The sequence below is a fragment of the Coffea arabica genome, chromosome 3e, assembly GCF_036785885.1.
Source record: "Coffea arabica cultivar ET-39 chromosome 3e, Coffea Arabica ET-39 HiFi, whole genome shotgun sequence".
Lineage (NCBI taxonomy): Eukaryota > Viridiplantae > Streptophyta > Magnoliopsida > Gentianales > Rubiaceae > Coffea > Coffea arabica.
The window spans coordinates 26,992,961-27,009,194 of NC_092315.1; the positions used below are offsets into that span (position 1 = coordinate 26,992,961).

Consider the following 16,234-nt stretch of genomic DNA (forward strand, 5'->3'; position numbering starts at 1 on the left):
ATATACAGGTACGTTTCTCTAAAGTACAAAAAATTAGACTTTAAAAGTATGTTTAAGGTGTTTCGAGGTGAAAAAATTATTTCATTTATTATAAGTTGTTTTCAATTAATTTGAGGACTTTTATAAAATTTTTAAATTTTTTGAAGTTTCATAATTTTTTGTATATATTGATGCCTTGAGTGTTAGAAAAAGGCAAAATATTCAAAATTATGTTTACAAACTCATTTGAGGTATTTTAAAAAATGAACAACTTAATTTCTTTATTGCAAAGTATTTTTGCATGAATTTAAGGATTTTATAAATTGTTTATAAACGTTTTCAATGTTCTAACCTTTGTGTCCAAATTGATGGCTTAAAAACAAGAGAAAGACAAAATTATTAAAATATATTTAAAATCACCTATAAGGTCTTTTCAATGTACAAAATCCTTCATTATCAAAAAATTTAGGGTTACTTTTATGAGTTTCCGAAATTATTTATAATTTGTATTTTTTTTACATTTTCTATCCGAGGCGATGAGATTGAAAACTGTAAAAGGTAAACTCATTATTAGTAATTCTTCAGGAAAGTTAACAAATTAACTTGATTTGTTATGAAAACTAAAGGTTTACAAGAAAAGGTCAATTTTAGAATGGAACTATCATATCTCTCCCAAAATGAGTTTTTAAATCATATTTTTCAAAATAAGTTGATAAAGCTACAAAAAGTTGGAAAATAAGATAGATAGGTGATTCTTTTCAAAATTTAAGGATACTAAGCGATATTATAACAAACTTCTAGAGAAGGTTTAGGAAATTATTCTCGTTTTAATAAGTGAAAATATTTGTTGTTTGTAGTTATTTTAGTGCCTTAACTAATACTTATTTACTGCAGTTTGACAAAAAAAAAAAAAACTAATACTTATTTACTGCAAGTTGGTCTACGTCCTGGATCCCATAAATTTGCGGTCCTACCAAAGCTAACACGAATAGCGCGCAATAGCGATGGAACATTGAAGATTCCATTACGCTAGGAAGACGTTGAACGTTCCTGCCGTAGGTACACCTGCCAGAAATAACACGTGTTGTAGTCCTATGTGCTGGTCACGTGGCCGTTAAATCAGAGAGGGATGCCCAACGCGCGTGGACATGAAACAAAATGGAACGTGTCCGGATGCAAGGAAATACCAACGAATTCCGTATGCTGGTGGCTGCTTAGGAAAGTAAAAGACGGGATAATTGCAGGATTGTACCCATAGGTAAATGGTATTTGCAATGTCCCTTTTTTTATCATAAAAATAACATTTTTATTATCTAATATATACTATTTTAGGGGAAGGGAAACTTAATCGACAAACATCATTGAAAAGCAATATTTGAACCCTTAACCTCTCACCCGCAATCAAATCTTAAAATTTTGGTAGTGATCAATAGGGGTGTGCAAAGTCGAAAAATTCCGATTTTGAGATCGATTTCGAATTGAATTCGGAATTTCGAATTCGGAATTTCGGTAATTTGGAGTTGAATTCGGTAATTCCGATTTCGAATTGGTCGAAATCGGGTCGAATTCGAAAATATATTTTTTGAAATCGGAATTACCGATTTCGAATTGGGGAATTCGAAATCGGAATTCGAAATCGGAACTATGATTTCGATTTCGTTTAATAATATATATATAATATAATATTTTTTAACAATATATTATTTATGTAATATATAATTTATATTATATAACATAATAAGTTAATAACAATAATACTAATACATCTAACAATTAACAAAAATTACAAAACAACCTATCAACCTCCAAAATGACAAAAAAGCAAAAGCGCAAATTGAAATTGCAAAACCTAATCTGTTAGCTCTTCCGCCTCTTCCTCATCGTCTCTCAAGTCTCACTATCTCACCGCCTTCCTCCGCATCCACCGCCTCCACCTTCCTTCCTCATACTCTTTAGTCTTTATACTCATACTCTTTATCTGATCTAAGGGTGGCAGAATACACATCTATAATTATGATTGGTTCTTGAATGGTATCACTACTTCCAGGATGGGAGCCATGTGAAGCCACCAAGCAAAGCTCTGCCATTCCTCAGAAACACCCACAGTATTCGGTAACCCTTCTTCTTCTCTTTCCAATAGCTTCTGATATCAAAGCCTCTGCCTTTTTGCTTTGGATTGCTCTGTCCCTCCCTATCTTAGACTCATCCTCTCGTGGATTTTATTTCAATTTTGAACCATCGGGTAGGAAACAATAACGTCCGCAATTTTAAAAATAAGGGAAATGTATCTTTTTTCAATGTTTTCTTTTGGTAATTTTAGATGAAGGGAAGTCAAAATCATGGACAGGAGAACCTGAACCTGTGACCCAAATTGGGGTAACGGAAACTGTTGCCATGTTGGATTCTTAGTCTAGACAAAAAAAAAAAAGAGGAAAGGATCCAATTTGTCCTTTTTCCCCTTTGTTGGATTAACCATTCCAGTACTGTGTTCCACCATTCCAGTACTGGGGAAGTTATTAAATACGAACAGGTTTTTCCATTTTTGAACAGGGGAAAAAAAAAGGGAACAGGTTTGAATTCGGTGAATTCGGAATTCACCGAATTCCGAATTCAATTCGGAATCGAATTCGAAATCGGAATTGGCCAATTCGAATTCGAAATCGGTCGGGAAAATTCATGTCCAAATTTCGAAAAATTCCGATTTCAAGCTTCCGATTTACCGAATTCGATTTCGATGCACAGCCCTAGTGATCAATAGACCAAATGGTTATTGGCATTTGCAATGCCCCTGACGAGGAATGAAAAAATGTGCCAACCCCCCTTAAAAGTAATTCAGTCTAAAGAAAGTAATGAAATTAAAATGAATAATAATTAAAATTTTGACACGTGTGGGGAGAAGAAATTGGAAGGACAAAAATTTGAGGTCAATGTATTAGTTGTGTGTACATTTAAAATAAAAAAGGAGTCATCTATTTATATATTATATATTTGAAAACAACTTTTTAGCCTGAGCATCCCAATGAGCTTTCAACTCTCCATTCTTTTTTTTTTCTCAAATTTTTGATTTATTTTAAATGATCAAAATATCATTAATGCCTTTTTTATTTGGATTGAATCTAATTATGTGCTTTTATTCGTTAAGTTTAGTCTCTAAAACTATACACTTCCAAATATGGCTTATCAAAAATAGGAAAGAAATGTTATTTGCCTAGAATTAACAATCTAAAATTTTATCTCTTACTAACGTTACCAAAATTAGAATCAACAATTAAATTTTATGAACTCATATTGAGGAAACCTCTCTCAATTCCTTTATTCTTTTTATTAATCTAACCAAAAGTAAGCATGACAATCTGATAACTATAATACGAAACTAAGGAAATATATTTGGAATTGGTTGATTTTACTGAAAATACCCGTGAACAATTTAATGATTTGAACACCATATTAAGGAAATTGTTAATAATTAAATGATTTGAAACTAAATTAAGGGAACTTCTTCACTTTTTTGCAAAGCCCCAAATTGGGGTAGGGATGCCATCCCCTAATTTATTTATACCGAAAATAAAAAAGAAAAAAACAAATTAGAGGGGGCCAAACCTGACCACTGTTGAAGTAAAAAAAGAACACACGAACGAAATCAACCACACGAGGGAGCCCCACATTTGTGAGACTGTGAGTGAGCATGGGCCTTTGGTTTAACATCTTGACGTGTTTGCATTGTTTTACCTTGTTTTGAGAGCTGCTTCCTCGTTTTCTTTGATATCACTTGGGTAAACTGCTCGTGAATTAGAGTCTGGTCGTGATATTCGTCTTTATCACGTTGCGAATCATCCTTTCCCTCTCCATTTTGGTCTGAATGAAGAAAAGGTTTTAGATGAACGAGAGGAATCTTCCCATGTAATTTCTCCCATTGAAACTCTTCGAACACATCTTTAAACTGTGGCACATTTTCAAACCGGGACTTTTCCGTTTCTGTTCTTGTAATTGTACCCACAAGGGGTGTGGCTCCAACTAATACCACATTATGTGAATCATGACTTTTGGCTACCTTCCCAAGTGCATCGTTTCCCACCTTAGATGTAATTTGCTTACGTTCCATCGCCTTCTCTGTCGATGCAGCCACTGTGAAGGTTCCATTAGCTGGTGAATGGCCATCCTCAGCCTCCGACTCAGTGAATTCCCCCTCATCAAGTTGGTTCGTAGCTTGGGGCTGTACCGACCGCATCTCTTCTGTTTCCCGAACCACCTGATCAGCCAACTTATGAATGATTTCACCTGCGGTAGAAACAATGGTCTCCTCTACTAACGCAGCGACAGCCAACCCAGGCTGCTGGGGTTGGGTCCCTGCCGATGGATGCTCAACCCGCAACTCGCCCTCTTCCAGCGCGCTTTCCAGAGCTTCCTCTAAGGCATTGCCCCCAGGTCGCTGCACCTCCGGAGACAGAGTAGGAGCCCCAGGCCTCTCCGTGGGAGTCACCGCATCTCCCAAAGTTATCTTGTCCAACTCCTCATTGCCGTTTGTCTCCTCGATAGCTGCTGTCGTACCCTCGCCAACCGCATCTGGTTGCTGAAGGAGACGCTGTGGACCTGCTGTCACCGCCATCCTTCCCATTTCTGAAATCACCCGTGGAACATATCTCCGCCGCTGCTGCTGGCCATTAGCCACTGGCCGCAGAGATGGGTCCTTCCGAAAGCACGAACCAACCCCGTGGCCAAACATACTACAATAGGAGCAGTACTCAGGCAATCCCTCCAACTCCACCGGCTGCCAAAACCCATAGTTATCGTCACCTATCCAGACCCGCTGCACTGGCGGCGCCGAGATGCAGAGCTCCACCAGTACCCGCGCTACCGAGGGGCGCCTAAGGTCACTGGTAGCAGCGTCTACTCGCAACGGCCTCCCCAATGTTGCAGCAAGCCGCAGCAGTTGTTGTTTTTGAAAAAAGGGTAGGGGCAACTCAGGAAAGGCCACCCACACCGGAGCAATTGCCAACTCCTGATTTGCTTTGAACTCCAAAGACCATTTGGATATTGACATCGGAGAACTGCGTACGTACCACACCCTCCTTGCGAAAAGCCTGGTGTAATCTTCCTCCAACGCCGGCCGAAGCAGCACATGTTTTTGATCCAGCAATCCCACCGCACACTCCCCTTTAAGGCCTAGAGATGTGATGAACTTTCTGATGAGTTCCATTGAAGGCCTGGTGAACGCAAACCTCCCGACAAGAGCATTCTGGAAAGGTTCGGCAAGCTTGGCGATGTCCTGTTTGGTGAGGCGGAGAGCAGGTTCTCCCCTGAAGGTGGAGACCTCCCCCAACGCACCTGAGGCTGCAACCGCAGCCCCACCTGAGACAACCGCCGCAAACGACCTGCCCTGCGGCGGCCCTCCCTCTGGAGACGACTCCGACGACCCGTTGGCCGCCATGCACTAGTTAGGATAAACCCTAGCTGCCTGCTGAGATCCGAGATTTTCGCTCATATTAATCTGAGTAGACAACGATAGTTCTTATACCATAGGGAACTTCTTCACTTATCATTATTTGAACACCACATTTGATCTTAGATAAAAAATCATAACAAATAGAAAATTTTTCTATTTCTTGATGTTTCCTAGCAAAATCTATCATTCTCCTAAGAACATGGCTCCCTTGCTTCTCAATTCCTAGTCTTGCTCTATGCATTGAGGATTTTGCTACTTAATTTAAACAACTACATGCATTTTGATATCATATAGCTTGCATAATCAAATTAAGCATTTTATGCGTTTGTTATATTATAAGATGACATGTATGATATTACAAGATGACATGTAACTTTTTTCAGAATTCTTTTGTTATGACATTTTATCTCTTTTGTTGAAGACTACACAAAGGGAAGTGGTTTATCGATTATATGTTAAACTTTCAACTCAAATAGTCTTTTTTTTTTTGGTTAAAATCATGCAATAATTGTGAGAACTCGAGAAAAATATGTATAAGCCCTGAATTTATTTCATTTTATTTACTTTGTTCTTAGAAATATTATATATAACGAATAGTTGGTTAAATTAAATGGCTAATTGAATTTCTATAAAATTGAAAATAAGGAAATATCCTAGAATGGTGTAAAAATTTTTTTTATAGGGGTATGCAAATTGGAATATACAAAAGTTTGGGGCAATATTTGAAGATGATAAAACAACTAGTAAATAAATCAAAGTTAAAAGACCATTTTAACGCTAAAGCTTGAGCAATTAACCAGCAACTAAGAGGATCGCCTTCTGGAATGAAATCGAAAGAAAAATGAGAGTTTCTACCAATACATTTGGGCCGTGGTTAACATTTGCTAAGTTAGGTAGTGACCGAGAGGAAAAGGAGAAAACTATTTTGCTAAAAATTTGGGCGGTGGCTGAGAACAAAACTTCAGTTTCCCTCCTTACCAAACCAACCTTGAGCTCGGTCGAACTACATGCAGCCAACAAAAATAAGCCATCAGATTTTTTGAGCAGAAACCGAGAGAAAGAAACATGTGGAGTTTGGCTTGAGTAGGAGCAGCCTAGAAGAGTGTACCACCGACTGGAAACATTGACCACCGAGTAGCATAACTTCCTTCTGATCCTTAAGTCTTCTAAGCAGAGAGCTAAGTGAGTATAAGAAGAAAAATTCGTTGGCTGTACCAATTCACTGACTGCAGTAGAGAGCAACGAACTAGACAGTTCATTCCTTTCTTCCTTTCTTGTTTTCTTTCTAAAATAGAATCGAGTGTGAGGAAAAAGAATTTTGCAAGCTTCACCATCAGCTAACCAAAATAAAGCAAACAAAGGCAGAGAGACAGGAGAGATAGCTGGTGCAGACGTGAGGGAACAAGCTGGAAAGAAAATCTAATCCTGTCTGCCATTCCTAACACTAAAAGGCAAAAGGTAAATTTTTGTGACTAATCTCTACTTACTGAGTATAAATAAGTGTATATTCGAATTGTAAGCCGAGTATTAGCAGAGGAAATTGAGCTTCGACTGAGGAAAAATTCTGGTTTGAAATCTGAAGGTTCACTGACTGGACCTGTGAGAATTGAGTGATGATCGACTGAAATTGCAGGTTGTTATCAAAGGAAAATGGAAGAGTGTTGTAGAAAATGTATGAAAATGCCTGTTTCTGGCATAAAGTGAAATTTAGCTGTAGAAACTTGTAAAAGTTGGAACTTTAAGCTGAATTTATTGAAAGAAACCTGATGAAAATCTGTTAGCTTCACACGAGAGAAATGGAGCTAAGAAACATTAGCTGTCTTCTGCAAATTTGGCTTTTAAACTTTTGTATCAAGCTGTGATGTGTTATAAAACATCTTAACTTCGTCAAGCAAGACAGAAATGAGTGGAAACTAAAGTGAACGAAGAATGAATTTAATTGACTGCAGGTAGGTTGGCCGAGGGAATGAAGCAGGCTATGCAACTTGTTGTTGCTGATTCTGGAACTTTTATTAATGAACACATAGAAAATATGTTAATCCCTTGATTTAACAGATAGGTGCCTTTGAAATTAGCAACCTTAAGAAAAGTCTAGCTGAATTTGGTAAAAGAAAGCTGATGCAATCTGCTATGATACTAAAGGGAAGGAAATCAGCTTTTGGAGCAGCTTGTCTTCTAATGTCTGATTCTGTGAACTTCCACAGGTAGAACTAAGGTTACTCTGTGGTTTAGTAACTATGACTAGTTCCATGAGTAGAGTTGAACTAAGGCAAATAGGGAGGAAAACTATGAAATGTGCTGCTGAATTACCTCATGGCCGAGAGAAGAAGGGAAGAGTTGATCAGTCTTTTCCTCTAAGTTAGCTGCAAAATTTTCCACGTTCTGTACAGGGTTACTTTGTAGCTTAATAAATGTAATTAACCTGTCTAGTTGGGATATAAAATTGGAAGGAGGAACTTGAGAGAAACGGCAAACGTTGGACTGATATATTGCTAGGAAGCTACTTGAAGGCCACGATAGCTGATGGCAGTTTTTGTAGGGGAATTTGGTCGAAAAACCTGTTGAAATTATGAGTCATGTACCTTAATTCATGTTGGACAGAATGTGTATTGTGTGTTTGGTGATCTAGGCAAGTAAAAGTTAGAAACTCTACCAAAAACTTTGAAGTAAGGTTGCTGGAAATTTGTTTAATGGCCGAGAGAGGGGCTGAAACTCTCATGTGATATTTGGAAAATTTCATGATAATTGGCTACCATCTTGAATGAGACGTTGTACAATATCCTGTCACTGTTCTTATGTGCACTCTATTGACTTTTAACATCTGAAAGGTTGGTAAAACCTTAGGAAATTCTAGCTAAAACTAGTAAAGAAAAGCTGAGATCCAAACTATTACATTGTTGGAGAAACTAACGTTTGATGGAATGGATTGCTGGAAATAGATGCTGCTTACCTTGATCTATGCTAGACCGAAAGTACATTGAAATACTTAAAACTGTAAGCAAGTAAAAGAGTAAAGTTTTATTGAAAACTTGAAGTATACAGCTGGAATTTCGGTTTGTTGGTTGAAATGGGGGTTAGTTAAGCTTTCTATGATATTTTTGGAAACTCTAAGGTAACTCGTTATAGCTATATACATAACATGGTTTCAAATCACCTAATCTTGTCCTCACAAGCATTTTAAAGATTTTAGAACTTGAAAGATTTTAGAACTTGAAGGACTAGTATAGAGAAATAAAATCTAAATTACAAATGGCTTAAAGTTAATTAATAAAAGGGAATCAATGGAGTGTTCCTAAGCTTTAATCTTAGAATATTCAGTGGAAAATGGTTTAATTATAATTTAAATATTTTATAAATTATACACTTGGAAAATACATATATTTCTTGGTTTAAAATGATAAAGTCAAAAAGTCGCGAAATGAAATGTAGAATAAATATTGAATATATTATATTTTGTATTTTGAAGTCAAACTTGATTTTAATAGTTCAAATAATAGGGTAATAAATGGTAAATGAACATTTACAAATTGTATATTTATTTTAGAGTTATAAATTGTCTCAGGGGATAGCTGTGAGCCAGGAAACAAACCCGAGACTCGAGAGTAATTTATTTGGATATTTGGTGAGTGTTTCCAAAATTTAATGTGTTTAACTGTTTATGTTTACTGTCGCGCCCCTTTTTTTGAGAAAACTAAATAAACGGTTTAAAAAGTGAATTTTTGATTTGAAAAATGAATCTTTGATTTAAAAAGAAAAATGGGCCTAAATGGGACTTGTAATGCGACGATTTGGGCCCAAAATAAGGTTTAAAAAGGGTTTTTGAATAGAAAATCGGAGTCGCCACTTGGTATTGAGTTAAGGTGTACCAAGTCACCTAAAAATGAATTTTGATGAAATCATGTAAAACCCTTTTTAAACGACTCCTAAGTCTACGAAAATTAGAGAAAAAAGATTCGGGAGTCACATTTGAAGAAAGGGAAGGCAAGGACAAAAATCCGAGGCATCCTTTCAACCTAGCCAAGGCTAGTTGCGTGATTTAGTCAAAGATTTTCTTGTTTTAACCTAAAGATTTATCACATTTGAATGTGCTATATGAATGCAAACTGTAGACACCAAATTTTTACTCTTTTATTTATTTATTTACTATTTTTGTTTAATTTATCTCAAAATTTCATTTTTTTAGCATTTTGGACATCAAATCTTTTAATTTAGTTTTACTTGTTAATTTTATTCATTTTTGCTTATTTGTCTATTAGTTTTAAGACGTTTAAGCATTAATATTTTTCGGGAAAAAAGAGAATTGCTCACAAAAAAAATATTCTTTAAATTTTAGATTCAATTTAGGGAGGTTTGCTATTTATTTATTTTGTTAAAAAAAAAAAAGGGCTCATGCACCATGCGGCACTGGATCCAAGCTCTTTCTCAATATTTCAAGGCAGAAACAAGCTTCAGACATCACAAAAAAATTGCAGCTGGCTTTTTCTTCCCATTTGATTCGTTACTCCAAAGGGTTCCCAGTACAAACGGGATCAAAGGGGCAAGAGCAGGCCACATAAACCCATTTCTGGGGTTTGACATCTCGGCCTTCCATCGTAGGTTGAGGTTTTGGGGTTCCTTTAAATGCTAGAGCCGCAGCCAAGAAGGGGGGGTAACAACTGACGAAAGAGAGTGGGACGGCTAGGAAAAATCTGGGACAAAGAAATAGAGCGGTGGCGGAGACAGAGAGAAAAGAAAAACCAGGGGAATGAGGAGAGCTTGAGAGGCTAGCGACGGCTGGGAGGTTGAACAGTGGCGAGGTTTTTGATAGAGAAAGAAACTAAGAAAACGCAGGGCTGTGGGTGGTTGACGGCTAGAAAAGAAAGAGACTAGAGAGAGAGGAGGCTGAGGACGGCTAGGAAAAAGAAACCAGAGAGGAGAAAGGTGCAGCGGCTGGGGTCTTGGGAATCTGGAGCTGACGGCTAGGGTTCTGGACAAGAAAGCTAAGGGTTTCAGAGAAGATCTGGGGAAGTAAAGGGGCGGTAGAAAGAGATCTGAAAGGGAGAAAACAGCAGAGGAAAAGGGAAAACGAGGTGCTGCTACCGCTGCAACAAATCTGCCTGGGCGTTGTTTTTCCCAGAAACCAACGTCACTTTCCTGAGCTTTCCCGTTTGATTTACTTCACAGACGTTTGCAGGTGACTCTAGCCTTTCTTGCTGCCATTTTCATACCATTTTGTGAAGATCTGGGGTTCATTGCATGAATTTCCTCCTTGTGCATGCATGTTTTGTTCCCTTTCTTTGTGGTTTCATCTCTGGTTCTTTGTAGAAACCCGTGTGGCCATGTGGTAACTTGTTTCAGCTCTATATCTCTGTGTTTGAATCGTGTGTTGTTATAGTTCATGAAACCCAGGGTATAGGAATCATTTCCAGCCTCCCCTTAGTCGATGATTAGTCTTCATTTTGCCGAAAGGAGGTTGTAGAAATTTTGGCAGGCTCTTTTCCTCTAATTTTTGTATTTAAACATGAGAGTTTTGTGGCTCAAAGTGAAAAATGTGCGGTCATGTTGTAACTTTGATTCATGTTTCATCGATTAAATCCAGTAGTGGTGTTTGAATGAACAAAACCAGAAAACTGCAGCAAGAAACAGGCTACAGACGCAAATGAAAGAAAGCTGCATTTCTTTGTCATGTTTTGCTGCTTTACTTTTGTCCTGTAACAGCCCACGAAGTTGAGTTTCCTCACTTTGTTTGCATGCTCAATCTTATGTCAATGATAGTTGTAGAGAAATTGATGAGGCTTGGGTTTTGTTTATAGCTTTGGCCATCTTTCTGGTTTGTTAACAAGCTGCGATATGGTAGGAAAAATGCAGCAGGCCTGCACTTTCGATTGCTGAAGCTTTTAGTTTGATTGAAATTTGTGGTTTTATACCATGTACATGCTCACACTGAGTTTCCTACTCTTGTATCTTTGCTGCATTTTTCACACACGAGCACTTTAGGTGAATGTTTAAATGTTGTTTTGATCAAGCTTAGCTAGAGGTTGCTGAAATTCCAAAGTAGCGGGAAAAACCATGAGTTGTCCAGATTTTGTATGCCCTTTTGGCCAACTTTTGGTGTTTAAAATGAGAGGATAAGATAGTGGTCTTGTTATTCTAAGGGTGAAACTTGTTAAGAGCTGCGGAAAACCTGCTATTCTACAAATTGCAGCAGAGATGTTGGCCGCAAATTGCAGAAAGCTTTGCTGCGCCTTTTATTCTTCCTTCTTTTGCTATTTAATTTTTTTACCCTTGATGGTCAGCCTCAGTTCTTGTTTCAATCCTGCAATGAAGTTGCATGTTTAGTCAATGATTGATACTTTAAATCCTGGCATTTGGTGGACATGGTTGCATGATGAACTGGAAAGAAAGTCACGGCAGGAATGGTGCAGAAAAGAAAACTCCTTCTACGTTGTTTGCATGCATGAAATAAAGGAAAAATTGCATTTTAACCCTTTAATTTGTGTTTAATTCTATTATGGCCTGGAAAATTGGGAAGACTAATCAATTGGGTCCCATAAAAATGTTGTCTTTGATTGATATGTTCAATGTAGTTCTTGGACAGATCATTCATGAATTTTAGAACGAATTTTTGAGGTTTAATCGTTTGAGGGCTTTATGATTTTGATGTGTTTTTTTTTAGTGAAATTTTTGAGTTTTGTTGTTTAATTGTCACGAGTGATCACTTTTTTCGTGAATTTTAGCATTTGATTGATAGGTCTCATCTCAAGCCATCAATTTTGGTATTTTATTGTAGACCCTTAAAATAATTTTTTTTTAATTTAATCATTTTATTTAGGACCTTGTTTGCTTTAATTTCTGGCATATGGATGGTTTATTTTATGTCAATACCCTAAGTGACTCCATTTCGTGTTTAGTTTTCATTTCGTGTTTAATTTCATGTAATTAATTATTAATTAAAGTGATGCCTTGACCCTTTTTTTATTTTTTGGAGGGTAAATAAGTAAATTCCGTCTCCTTAAGCCATCAATTCAAGGGAGGTACACTCTATCCCTTATTTTCACTTTATTTGACCCTACGTGCATATATGTGTCTTATGTGTACAATTGCATGATTTTAAGTGTTTATTTCATTTTTACTTTATTTATTTTTCTAGTTGCTTATTTTTTGCTTTAATTTTAGTTCAATTTTATCATTTGGGAGGCACTTGAATGCCAAGTTGTAATAGTTAGGTTTATTTTATTCATTCCTTCTTATTTCCCCTTTTAAATTGTAGTAGGCCTTCCCCCTAAAAATGTAATAGTTAGGGCCTTAATTGCCTTGTGTGTTTTGCATGTCTATGTGTTATGTGTTTAATCGCTTTCTTAGGTTTTGGCATCTAGATATGCATGCTTATGTGTTATGTGAATTACGTGCTCACATGTCTACTTGCTTTAATTATGCATATTACTTATATATGTGTATGATCGATGCAAATGCACGTAACCGTGGCTAGTCCAATGCTAGTCATGGTTGTCCCCTCGAGCTCTTACAAGTCCAATGCTTGTGAGAGAGTGTAGATGTGGGCTAGTCCAACGCTAGACCCAATAGGGCCCCTTCTCGCTAGTACATACTCGCATGCCTTCACTACATCTTCATTCATTCTTTCCTTTTAGTTTTACACTTTTGCATGACCCTTCACTCCCTTTCCCTTGCACATTTAGGATTGCATTTTCATTTAGACTAGCTCATTTGCTTGTATAGGTTAGGAAGTCACCCTTCTGGTAAGGGAAACGAGCGAGTATGGCTACACATAGCCTTAGCACGCTAGTTCTTCATTCTAACCAAAAGGCAAATTAAAAGTCACGACTTAGAGTCTCCCCGTACCCATCTTGCTTGCACTCCTCTAGGGTTCATGCATTTCATTTACCCCCTATCATCTCACACAACTCTTATTTTGTACATCTTCACTCTACCACTCGCACTTTATATACTATCACTTGCACACATGCACTTTATGCTATCACACATACATTTTACACTATCACTTTACATACCTCACATTGCACACTCATTTTTGCACACTCCCACTCATACACCATTATCTTTTAGTACTTTTCTTTTTACTTCACACAAGCTCATGTTTTCACATTACATACATTCATTCCACTCATTCTTACGTCATTAGCATTATTCATGACCTCTCCAAAGGATCATTATTGGGCATCACAATTAATGTGATTGGCACCACTCAATCTTTGAAGAGAAATTTTGCCCCCGATGTCCCCCTAGGTCTAGGTTTTGCATTCATAAAATGCATCCAAATGTGATAAATGTTTTGGTTAAAACAAGAAAATCTTTGACTAAATCGCGCAACTAGCCTTGGCTAGGTCGAAGGGGTGCCTTGGATTTTTATCCTTGCCTTCCCCTTCGAGTCAAATGTGACTCCCGAACCTTTTTCGTTGGTTTACGTAGACTAGGAGTCGTTTAAAAGGGATTTTCTTTTTACCTTTTCCTCTAAAAAATCATTTTTAGGTGACTTGGTACACCTTAACTCTATACCAAGTGGCGACTCCGATTTTTATTTCAAAAACCTTTTTAAACTATATTTTGGGTCAAATCGTCGCATTTTCAAGTCCCATTTAGACCCACTTTCTTTGTAAATCAAAAATCACTTTTCAAATCAAAAATTCACTTTCAAATCATTTATTTATTTATTTAATTTATTTTTCTTGTAAAAAATGGGGCGCGACACAAACCCTAGACCTAGGGGGGCATCGGGGGGCAAAATTTCTCTTCAAAAGCTTGAATGGTGCCAATCACATTAATTGTGATGCCCAATAAAGATTCTTTGGAGAGGTCACGAATAATGCAAAATATGAGACTCCAAGAAAAGAAAAGGGGTAAAATAATTATAGAAATATACATGTCCTAAAGGAGTGCATCATGTCGGGTACGGGGGACTAATGTTCGTGACTCAATTTTTCCTTTTAATAGAGGGAATACGGGCGTGCTAAGACTAGAAAGCCAAACTCGTCCATATCCCATATTCAAGGGGTAACTTCCTAACCTATGCACGCAAATGAGCTTATTAACTAGAATGAAATGCAAAAACCCTATTATCATACTTCAAATGTGGGAAAAGGGCGAAGGGTCATGCAAAAATGTAAAAATACTAAAAAGAAAAAAAATGCATGAACATGAGATGAAGGCAAGCGAATGTACTAGCGAGGGACGGTCCTATTGGATCTAGCATTGGACTAGTCCTTCACTAGTGCTCTCTCACAAGCATTGGATTTGTAAGAGCTCGAGGGGAAGACCATGACTAACGTTGGACTAGCCACGGTTTCGTGCATTTGCATCCATCATACATACATAAGTAAATGTGCATAATTAAAGCGAGTAGGCATGTGAGCACGTAATTCACATAACACATAATACATAAGCATGCATATCTAGACGCCTAACCCTAAGAAAGCAATTAAACACATAGCAAATATGCATGCAAATCGCACAAAGAAAAAAACAAAGAAACCCTAACTATTACATTAGGAGGGGGAAGCCTACTACAATCTAAAAGGGGAAATAAGAAGGAATAAAACAATTAAATTCCTAACTATTACAATTTTGGCATTCGAGTGCCTCCCAAATGATAAAATTGTACTAAAATTAAAGCAAAAACTAAGCAACTAAAGAAATAAATAAAGTGAAAATGAAATAAACACTTAAAGTCATGCAATTGCACACATAAGACACATATACGCACGTAGGGTCAAATAAAGTCAAAAATAAAGGATAAGGTGTACCTCCCTTGAGTTGGAGCTCTAATGGGGTGAAATGACTTATTTACCCTCCAAAAACAAAGAAAATGTCAAGGCATCACTTTGATTACCAAAATAATCACACGAAAAGGAAATAAACATGAAATTGAACCACCCAACCATTCAAATAAACTAAACAACTCATATTCATCAAGTTGAAACCAACAATGACCCAATTGAAACAATTAAAGAAGTTAAAGGGGCCAATTTGATTATTATCACAAATATTAAGGGTCCAAAAGAAAATAAATTAAGATTAAGGGCTCACACAAATGACAAGGCTTCACACAAACAAATGACAAGGCTCGCACAAACAAATGAAAACCAATTTGCTAGGATTAAACAACAAAATTTTCAAAATTTCACTAAAAATTCAAATCAAAATTATAAATCTAGAAAAAGTTACTGAACCCTTCAAATTCATCCTAAAGCCCACGCATATTCTATCCAAAAATTATGTTAAAGCGTACCAAAGAAAAATTGGAATTTCACAAGGACAAGATTGATCAAATTTCCAATTATTTGGGTCATGATAACATCACTTAAAAACAACAGGGGGCAAAGTGCGATTTTATAAAAATTCCATGCATGCAAACGGATGCTTTCTTCTTCGTTCACGGATTTGTTTTCTGAAAATTTCAGCTACAACCTTCCATCCATTTCATCATGCAAACGAATTCACCAAATACCAGGATTTGAGCTATCAATCATTGACTAAACCAAACACGAAATTTTGTTGCAGGATTGAAGCAAAGAATTTGAGCTAACCATCAGGGGTAAAAGGAACTAAACAGCAAAAGAAAAAAAATGCAACAGGAGCATTCTCTGCGAATCTTCTTGAGTTCATCTTCAACAAGAACATGTTTATTGTTTGTCAAATTTCAGGCCCAAATACACAAAATCTACGCATCCAAACACACAACCTCAACATCTGAACAAGCAAAAGAAAAAATTCAGAATAGGAACGGAGCATGCAATTCTTCTTTGCTGATTTTTTTCCTACAGCTTGGCAGGCTTTTGCTGCAAATTCACAGCTCTT

The 16,234-nt window shown here is 36.9% G+C and overlaps 2 long non-coding RNA genes across 2 annotated transcripts; both read left to right on the plus strand.

Moving 5' to 3' along the window:
• Nucleotides 1-1,772: 1,772 nt before the first annotated feature.
• Nucleotides 1,773-5,669, plus strand: LOC140038251 (uncharacterized). Its single transcript, XR_011842063.1, has 2 exons — nt 1,773-2,091; nt 4,102-5,669. It is a non-coding gene; the product is annotated as an uncharacterized lncRNA (long non-coding RNA).
• A 657-nt stretch (nt 5,670-6,326) lies between these two features.
• LOC140038252 (uncharacterized) lies at nt 6,327-12,235 on the plus strand. The gene is made up of 2 exons (XR_011842064.1): nt 6,327-6,880; nt 8,985-12,235. It is a non-coding gene; the product is annotated as an uncharacterized lncRNA (long non-coding RNA).
• The last annotated feature ends 3,999 nt before the right edge of the window (nt 12,236-16,234 follow it).